A 10,733-nucleotide genomic window follows, 5' to 3' on the forward strand; every position below is an offset into this window, starting at 1 on the left:
GACTGGAGGACAAATATGAAGGTTGAGATGAAGACGTGATTAGAAACAATATTGGGGTTCGTTACAGTAAATGTGCTCTCACCGCAAAAGTGCTCAAGCATCCGTTGGGCACGGTCCGAATGGAAAAGGTCAGAAAAAAAGGACAAGCTGGTGAACGAGAGTCATTCCTCATCCAACGTGGTCTCTTCCTGCTTGAGTTTCCCGTACCAGTCAAATGGAACAGCCAGTAGCGCCATTAAGATTTATGAGCTTGGAAATATAAGACACTTGTTGTTGGGCGGGGGAGCAGGTGGCGGGAAGACGACGAGGGCGAAGATGACACCACAAGGAGACGGGAGGAATAAAAACAAGCGGGACAAAGATGTATGCACTCCTTCCAGAGGCCATCACGATCATTATCTTTGACATGCCATTTGGATGCTGTTATGCCACCAAAAAGCAAGCAAGTGCGCCAGAGATAAAGGGCTGAATGGAACACATCAAACATGGGCAAAAGCGTCGCATATCTGAGCCCATTAGCTAACCTCGCTGGATCATGTATTTTGTTGCAGCAATAAGCAGCAATGAATGGGCCTCTTTTCTCACAATTCATTTCCAGAAAAAAGACAAGGGTCCTCAAGCACAAAGTTATGATGTGTCTGCTAGTACTGGGGAGCAATGAATCTCTCCAGGGCAGTTTCCAGTTTTATGACATAATACGTTAATATTCAACACAATGCCTTCAACCTGTCATTTCTGATGTAATTGTACGTGTGATGTTAGAACTATTCTTGTTTTCCATTTGCTAATTACGCAGTGTACTTGCCCTTGTCCTGTCATTCTCAATGTCCCTTCCTTTCCAGAGTGTCACAAAGGAACGTAGCGGAAGGAAACACTAAAGAACAACTCAAAGTAAAAAAAATTGATTATGTCGGCATGTTCTATTTACCAACTATTTTAGAAACAGATTCAACATTTATTGAAAGTATGAACCTTTAACTCTAGGACCGTTTGTCCAATTCTATGATTTGCTATATGGAAGAAGTCTTTTTAAACCTGAGCAAACCTTTCAGGCTCCACCACATTTATGACCAAAGAAGGCGTGAGAGGGAAAAACAATCAATGGAGTAAAAGGGCAAATCATGGCTTATAATAAAGAGGCTATTTTTTAAAAAGAATAAAGCAGGGGCGCAGACAGCGCCACAGATACTTTTGATGGAGTCTCCAGTGGAGCAGTCATGACGGCCCAGCGCCAGCCGGCGTAATGAGTTGACGGATGGATCAATCGCTCCTGCTTAGCCCGCACGATCAATAGCTTTGTTTTGACATCCTACATTAACACAAAACTAATTGCCGCCATCGTTTGATGCTCTTGAGAAACAAACAGACAACACATCACAAGCATCATTAGCAATGACAACTTTGGTAGGCGCTTTGGTTAGCATTCAAATATGCATTTGGGCCACTTTGGGTTTATCAGCTGGCTCAACGTAGGGCCGCAGCTGGGCCCAAGGTTGAATGATACAAAGAGAGGAACTGGGCAACAAGAAAAAAGAAAGTGTGGATATTTCAGAGGATGATGATTCCGATTACATACTGGACTCTTGAATTTCCATGACGGAGACTCTCTACGCTTGACTTTCTCATCTGCAGGCACTGTACACATGAAATGATAATAATTATTATGAAACTCAACATATAGTGCATTATATGTGATTATGTGGTGCGGTTTGGCAATGGCGGCAAGCAAGCTAAACCTCAGTTGCAAAACCCAATATACTCCACAACAGTTCAGTCGACTGCATTGTTCAGTGTGTGGCCGGTCTAAGTTGTGAGCGTGTGTGTGGGGGTGAGTAGAGGAGTGGTGTATTGACGCTCGGGACTTGTGGTCATGGTAGAGCAGTAGATAGATTTGAAGGCCTCAGCGGAGCGTTTGACTTGAGGGCTACAACAACCTTTGCTGTTTCAAATAGCTTAATGAAGCTTGTGTTATTTATCAATGACCTTTCTGCCATTGCATATGTTTTTAAAACCCTTCGATGAAGCTCAAAGAAAGCAGCTATAATGATCATTAAAAAGAAAACTTGATCCAAAACTGTTTTGTCATACGACAAATTTCTATTCTGCTCTGTTCATGCTGACATTGGACACTTTACATGTCGATCATCCGTCAATCTGCATTTTAGTGATGTGCATTCCAGTTCTTTTAAATGAACGGAATCTTTAGAAAAAGTTCACTCAAAAGATTCGTTCAAACGAGTCATTCAAGGAATCAACCAAGGACTTTCAGTTAAGCTTTGACCATGATTGTTCCCTAACGAAGCCTAACCCTAAGCACAGCAAAAGCAGGAGCAACCCTAACCCTAACCCTAACCCTAAGCACAGCAAGTGCAAGCCTAACCCTAAGCACAGCAAAAGCGGGAACAACCCTAACCCTAACCCTAACCCTAACCCTAAGCACAGCAAGTGCAAGCCTAACCCTAAGCACAGCAAAAGCGGGAACAACCCTAACCCTAACCCTAACCCTAACCCTAAGCACAGCAAGGGCAAGCCTAACCCTAAGCACAGCAAAAGCGAGAGCAAGCCTAACCCTAACCCTAACCCTAACCCTAACCCTAAGCACAGCAAGAGCAAGCCTAACCCTGAGCACAGCAAAAGCGGGAGCAAGCCTAACCCTAACCCTAACCCTAACCCTAAGCACAGCAAGTGCAATTAACCCTAAGCACAGCAAAAGCGGGAGCAACCCTAACCCTAACCCTAACCCTAAGCACAGCAAGTGCAAGCCTAACCCTAAGCACAGCAAAAGCGGGAACAACCCTAACCCTAACCCTAAGCACAGCAAGCCTAACCCTAAGCACAGCAAAAGCGAGAGCATGCCTAACCCTAAGCACAATCAAGGGCAAGCCTAACCCTAAGCACAGCAAAAGCGGGAGCAACCCTAACCCTAACCCTAACCCTAAGCACAGCAAGTGCAAGCCTAACCCTAAGCACAGCAAAAGCGGGAACAACCCTAACCCTAACCCTAACCCTAACCCTAAGCACAGCAAGTGCAAGCCTAACCCTAAGCACAGCAAAAGCGGGAACAACCCTAACCCTAACCCTAACCCTAACCCTAAGCACAGCAAGGGCAAGCCTAACCCTAAGCACAGCAAAAGCGAGAGCAAGCCTAACCCTAACCCTAACCCTAACCCTAACCCTAAGCACAGCAAGAGCAAGCCTAACCCTGAGCACAGCAAAAGCGGGAGCAAGCCTAACCCTAACCCTAACCCTAACCCTAAGCACAGCAAGTGCAATTAACCCTAAGCACAGCAAAAGCGGGAGCAACCCTAACCCTAACCCTAACCCTAAGCACAGCAAGTGCAAGCCTAACCCTAAGCACAGCAAAAGCGGGAACAACCCTAACCCTAACCCTAAGCACAGCAAGCCTAACCCTAAGCACAGCAAAAGCGAGAGCATGCCTAACCCTAAGCACAATCAAGGGCAAGCCTAACCCTAAGCACAGCAAAAGCGGGAGCAACCCTAACCCTAACCCTAACCCTAAGCACAGCAAGTGCAAGCCTAACCCTAAGCACAGCAAAAGCGGGAACAACCCTAACCCTAACCCTAACCCTAACCCTAAGCACAGCAAGTGCAAGCCTAACCCTAAGCACAGCAAAAGCGGGAACAACCCTAACCCTAACCCTAACCCTAACCCTAAGCACAGCAAGGGCAAGCCTAACCCTAAGCACAGCAAAAGCGAGAGCAAGCCTAACCCTAACCCTAACCCTAACCCTAACCCTAAGCACAGCAAGAGCAAGCCTAACCCTGAGCACAGCAAAAGCGGGAGCAAGCCTAACCCTAACCCTAACCCTAAGCACAGCAAGTGCAATTAACCCTAAGCACAGCAAAAGCGGGAGCAACCCTAACCCTAACCCTAACCCTAAGCACAGCAAGTGCAAGCCTAACCCTAAGCACAGCAAAAGCGGGAACAACCCTAACCCTAACCCTAAGCACAGCAAGCCTAACCCTAAGCACAGCAAAAGCGAGAGCATGCCTAACCCTAAGCACAATCAAGGGCAAGCCTAACCCTAAGCACAGCAAAAGCGGGAGCAACCCTAACCCTAACCCTAACCCTAAGCACAGCAAGTGCAAGCCTAACCCTAAGCACAGCAAAAGCGGGAACAACCCTAACCCTAACCCTAACCCTAACCCTAAGCACAGCAAGGGCAAGCCTAACCCTAAGCACAGCAAAAGCGAGAGCAAGCCTAACCCTAACCCTAACCCTAAGCACAGCAAGTGCAAGCCTAACCCTAAGCACAGCAAAAGCGGGAACAACCCTAACCCTAACCCTAACCCTAACCCTAAGCACAGCAAGTGCAAGCCTAACCCTAAGCACAGCAAAAGCGGGAGCAACCCTAACCCTAACCCTAACCCTAAGCACAGCAAGTGCAAGCCTAACCCTAAGCACAGCAAAAGCGGGAAGAACCCTAACCCTAAGCACAGCAAGAGCAAGCCTAACCCTAAGCACAGCAAAAGCGGGAGCAACCCTAACCCTAACCCTAACCCTAAGCACAGCAAGTGCAAGCCTAACCCTAAGCACAGCAAAAGCGGGAACAACCCTAACCCTAACCCTAACCCTAACCCTAAGCACAGCAAGTGCAAGCCTAACCCTAAGCACAGCAAAAGCGGGAGCAACCCTAACCCTAACCCTAAGCACAGCAAGTGCAAGCCTAACCCTAAGCACAGCAAAAGCGGGAAGAACCCTAACCCTAAGCACAGCAAGAGCAAGCCTAACCCTAAGCACAGCAAAAGCGGGAGCAACCCTAACCCTAACCCTAACCCTAAGCACAGCAAGTGCAAGCCTAACCCTAAGCACAGCAAAAGCGGGAGCAACCCTAACCCTAACCCTAACCCTAAGCACAGCAAGTGCAAGCCTAACCCTAAGCACAGCAAAAGCGGGAAGAACCCTAACCCTAACCCTAAGCACAATCAAGGGCAAGCCTAACCCTAAGCACAGCAAAAGCGAGAGCAAGCCTAACCCTAACCCTAACCCTAACCCTAAGCACAGCAAGAGCAAGCCTAACCCTAAGCACAGCAAAAGCGGGAGCAAGCCTAACCCTAACCCTAACCCTAACCCTAAGCACAGCAAGTGCAAGCCTAACCCTAAGCACAGCAAAAGCGGGAGCAACCCTAACCCTAACCCTAAGCACAGCAAGTGCAAGCCTAACCCTAAGCACAGCAAAAGCGGGAAGAACCCTAACCCTAACCCTAAGCACAGCAAGAGCAAGCCTAACCCTAAGCACAGCAAAAGCGGGAGCAACCCTAACCCTAACCCTAACCCTAAGCACAGCAAGTGCAAGCCTAACCCTAAGCACAGCAAAAGCGGGAGCAACCCTAACCCTAACCCTAAGCACAGCAAGTGCAAGCCTAACCCTAAGCACAGCAAAAGCGGGAAGAACCCTAACCCTAAGCACAATCAAGGGCAAGCCTAACCCTAAGCACAGCAAAAGCGAGAGCAAGCCTAACCCTAACCCTAACCCTAACCCTAAGCACAGCAAGAGCAAGCCTAACCCTAAGCACAGCAAAAGCGGGAGCAAGCCTAACCCTAACCCTAACCCTAACCCTAAGCACAGCAAGTGCAAGCCTAACCCTAAGCACAGCAAAAGCGGGAGCAACCCTAACCCTAACCCTAACCCTAAGCACAGCAAGTGCAAGCCTAACCCTAAGCACAGCAAAAGCGGGAACAACCCTAACCCTAACCCTAAGCACAGCAAGAGCAAGCCTAACCCTAAGCACAGCAAAAGCGAGAGCATGCCTAACCCTAAGCACAATCAAGGGCAAGCCTAACCCTAAGCACAGCAAAAGCGAGAGCAAGCCTAAGCCTAACCCTAACCCTAACCCTAAGCACAGCAAGGGCAAGCCTAACCCTAAGCACAGCAAAAGCGAGAGCAAGCCTAACCCTAACCCTAACCCTAACCCTAAGCACAGCAAGAGCAAGCCTAACCCTAAGCACAGCAAAAGCGAGAGCATGCCTAACCCTAAGCACAATCAAGGGCAAGCCTAACCCTAAGCACAGCAAAAGCGAGAGCAAGCCTAAGCCTAACCCTAACCCTAACCCTAAGCACAGCAAGAGCAAGCCTAACCCTAAGCACAGCAAAAGCGGGAGCATGCCTAACCCTAAGCACAATCAAGGGCAAGCCTAACCCTAAGCACAGCAAAAGCGAGAGCAAGCCTAAGCCTAACCCTAACCCTAAGCACAGCAAGAGCAAGCCTAACCCTAAGCACAGCATAACCCTAACCACAGCAAGAGCAAGCCTAACCCTAAGCACAGCACAAGCGAGAGCAAGCCTAAGCCTAACCCTAAGCACAGCAAGAGCAAGCCTAACCCTAAGCACAGCACAAGCGAGAGCAAGCCTAAGCCTAACCCTAAGCACAGCAAGAGCAAGCCTAACCCTGAGCAGCAGGGGGGGGGCCCCATTTCAACCCCTTACACTGAGTGCCAAGCAGGGAAGAAATGGGTATCATTGTTATAGTCACTGGTATGACTCGGCTGTGGGTTTGAACCCACAACCTCCCAAACTCAGGGCGGACACTCTCCTCTTAGGCCACTGAGCTGGTAAACATTTGTATCGTAGTGTAACACTTATAGTCGTTTTTAAATAACGTGTATACCTATATACATATACATCCAATATATCTACTGCAATTTCACATTAGATTGCTGGTTTGAAATTTGCTTTTAATATTATAATTTTTAATAAACATTTATGTTAAAACTTGTCTGGCGTCTTATTCCTTGTTTTTATAGTCGCCAATTAAAACATAAAATCAGACATTTGGTTAACTGCTTTATATGACAATATGTCAATACTACACGAGGTTAAAAAAAAGAGAATAAATACATAAAGGGTTAATTGCACAACAAAAGCATTTCTCGTACCTGGGATCGAACCAAGCTATTGCCAAGCAAGAGCCCGAGTCACTAACCAGTCGGCTATTTCAACCTTGCACTGTTTTGTACGAGCGATGTGTCTTCAACTCTACTGCTCTACCATGACCGTTCTTTTGAACGAATCGTTCACTCACGAGCCAACACTTTATTCTTTGTTGTGATTTCCTTTTACATGGCAAAAACACCTGAACCTGAATGCAAATTCTACATTATTTTTTTTTCCATTCCAGACCGACCTTACTCCACAATCTCACTGTAGTGTAGTTAAAAGTCTTTCTTGTTAGGGTGTTGCGGTTGTTGTGTTCACGACATGTCCAACACACATTTGAATCCATCCTTCCCATCATTGTGAATGTTCTGATCTTCTATTCCCTTGATTCCATATTGTTTCTTGCTATTAAAACAACTGAATTATTCAAGGCATAAATAATGATGATCAATCGATAACACTCTTTCATAGAGGGCTAGATCGTCTAATAATTGGCTAATCCTAAGGGGGACCCACAGCGTGTGTGTGCGCGTGTGTGTGCGCGTGCGTGCGTGTATAACTCAGACAAGGGTCATGCCGGCTTTTTTTTTTAAAGAATAGTGTACAAGCCAAACGTATTTTAATACATTCTTTTAAAATCCACAATTGTTACATATAATTTATACATAATTCTGTCCAGATATGGTAAAATTAATCTTTCACAAATCAACACAAATTGTGAACTTTGTCTATTTTTATGCAATTGAAATTGGTAAAAATTGAAAACAAATACATTGCCGCTCTTTAGTAAAACATTTGTCTGAAAATTGTTGAAAAACTTCTATTTCCTCGTCCTGTGGAAACTATGCGGTGTAATTGTCATTTTTGTCTGGATGGGTTTTTGTTTGCTTTTTGGATGTGTTAAAATTTAAAAAGTTGGACACAATAACATTTGCATGTTTGGTTAAAATTTATCGTTGTATTGCCTTGTTATTGTATTTCTTATGTCTTAGATTTAACTTTGAAGGGCCACCGACTTTGTGTTTGCCTTAATTGAGGCCAGCATAATAGATCAGGAATTCTTTTGAGCAGATAAGTGATTCTTTTCAAATGCGTTGATGTGAGTGTGCTATGAAATGTGAATGCAATAAAGCAATGTCAAGGGAACTCAAGCAAGATGGTGTTTTTGGAGTTTGTGAAAAACTGATATTTTGCCAGTACAAGGTTTCCACCAGACAGCGACAATATGTGGCTTATTTATCTGTTGCTGTGGTAACACCACATTCATTTTTCACAGCTTTGAAAAATAAAGGTCTTTTGAGGTCATGGGCCTTGACTTATTAAGATACATCCTTCATCATCTGTTCATTTTCCAAACTAGTTAAGGAAATTAAAGGAGGAGCATCTCATCTTAGTTATTTTGGTATATTTGGTGAGTATTTGATGTAACTAGAAAGAAAGACACATGGTTGATTAAAACTCCGCCTGTGCTGTACTTGCACGTTCACTTGAGGTGCATTCAGTGACTGCTTATAAAGTAGGACATCTAAAATTCAAGCTTCCATCCCTGTGTACTAGTATTCAAATTGTGGTTTGAAGGTCATGAATGTCGGCCTGACAGGCTTCCACCCATCGACTGCCATTGCCCCGTCATCCGGCAGCGTGAGACCTGACCGGACGCTGACACAAGACTATTTGAGCCGCCGTCTTTGACAGACAGCTGACACGAGACCTATCACTTCCTGATTGTGATGAGATGAATTGTGAGACTGTGCTTGTGTTTGATTTGTGTGTCTCTCGCTGCAGAAACACACATCCAGTATACTTCCTGTTTCCTGTTTTGCTGGCCAATGATAATTTGATACACCCGGGAGACCAATGCTAACAGGGTGGAAAGTGACTCGGAAGTCAAGCTGAAATCTTTTAGGGTGTACTTTTACACAACACCGATCCAGTAAAAAAAGGACTCCTTTTTTTTTTCTTGGGATTGATAAAAAGTTTCAAATGGAGGAATTTGCATGACAGACCGGCATGTGATCTTGCCAAGAAACATAAATTGTCAGGTCCACAGCTCCAAGGGTGATTGAAAAAAAGAAAAGAAATGAAAGCACAAGGAAAAATGTAAAAACATTCAACTTTCTAGGTGTGGGGAGGAACACAGGATGCCTTTGTTCAGGCAATGTCATGTTTTGTTAACCTAAAAGTCAAAATGCAGGTGTCTTGTTAACAAACCACTGAACCTCAAGCACATTTTTTGTTAAAGTCAAGTCAATATATTTCTATCCTGAACAAAACATTAATAATAAATGATGGAAATTGGTCTGTTTTGAGTTGTCAGCGCTCAACAAAAATATATGCGTTGTGTTCAGAATTTAGCACTTTGCGACTTGTTTTGCTGTATATATTATTTCTCTAAAAAGTGCAACAAATGGCCTAAACAATACTTTCATTTTTTGGTTTGTTTTTTGTTTATTTGTTACTGCAAAGCTGGCGGTACGTAGACACAAATTAAATCCAATATGTCATGTAACGAATCTATTTGTACGTCCCAAATTTGCACAGCCATTTGAACCACGGTGTTGGGTTTAATTGGTGCCGATGGCCACCACATTTGCATATGCCTGCCAGCGGGGTGTCTCGTTGGATTGGAGGAGAGCTCTGAAAAGTGCCAATGAATGAACAAAAAAAACAGTGGATAGCAGACAGGATGTGAGTAAGTGCTCCCTGAAAGAAAAAAATCTGTCTCTCCAGTTACCACGGCAACGAGAGGTGCACATTGGCTTGGCTCCCGACGTAGCTAATTATGTCGTCGTTGTGTGTGTGTGTGTTCATGTGTGTCTACTATCTGGTTGTCATTGATATGCAAAAAATCACACACACTCAGATGTTTGCAGATGAAAACAGAATGAGGCGATGCTTCCCCTAGTGGCACATCATTATTTATTTATTTATCTATCTATGCATTTTTGCATTTATTTACTTACTTTTCAGATTGTCCTTATCCATTCTATATTGTTACATTGTATTTACTTTTTATTTAGCATGTTTTAGTGGTGAATTTATTTTTATTTGTGATTTATTAAGGCTCACTTTTAGGTATTTCACTTTTGTTTATTGCAGTCCACGCCCCTATTTTTTTTCCCTGAGGAAGTCGGGTCATTTTTTTTTTTAAGTTCTATGTGACCCCACTAGTTTAAACACGGCAACATAAGGGTGGTCATTTTGCCCAAAAGATGAGCTGTGATTGGTCATTACTTAGGGTCACAGTCACTGTGAACTCATTTTCAGTAGACTCTGAAATGGGTAAAAATGGATGGATTTTAATTTACATTCCACAAACTCAATATGAATTTGAATGCTGTGTTGAGACTAGTGGGATCACATAGAACATGTAAAGATTTTTTTTTACTTGATTCCCCCTGTAAAATCATCTGTTCTTTTCCATACTATTTTGAGTTTTTGATTTAGATTTTTTTACATTAAGTTTAGTTTTGATTTTTTTTTTTCTTTTTTGGTAAACAAGCTGTACTTGTGTCGTGCTTTTCTATCTTTGGCACGTGAAATGCTTCACAATGCTTCCTCCACTTTCTGATGACATGCCATCAGGAGCAGTGTTTTGCTCAAGGATACTTCGACATGGTCACAATGGCTCTGGATTGAACCCCAAACATTTGGGTCAGGAAACGACGTCTCTACCACTGAGCCACGTTGCGCCACCCCCAAAGAATGTATCCAAAAAATCTGGTGATATCAAGCAACACACACAAACACACACACATTGCAGGCCTCTTCTTTCTTGCGGTCTTGTAGTTTCTCACAGGAGCCATTGTGTTGCCTCAGTAGGACCACCAGAGC

Source organism: Syngnathus floridae, chromosome 5 (genome assembly GCF_059516105.1).
Source record: "Syngnathus floridae isolate MCC-2025c chromosome 5, RoL_Sflo_1.0, whole genome shotgun sequence".
Lineage (NCBI taxonomy): Eukaryota > Metazoa > Chordata > Actinopteri > Syngnathiformes > Syngnathidae > Syngnathus > Syngnathus floridae.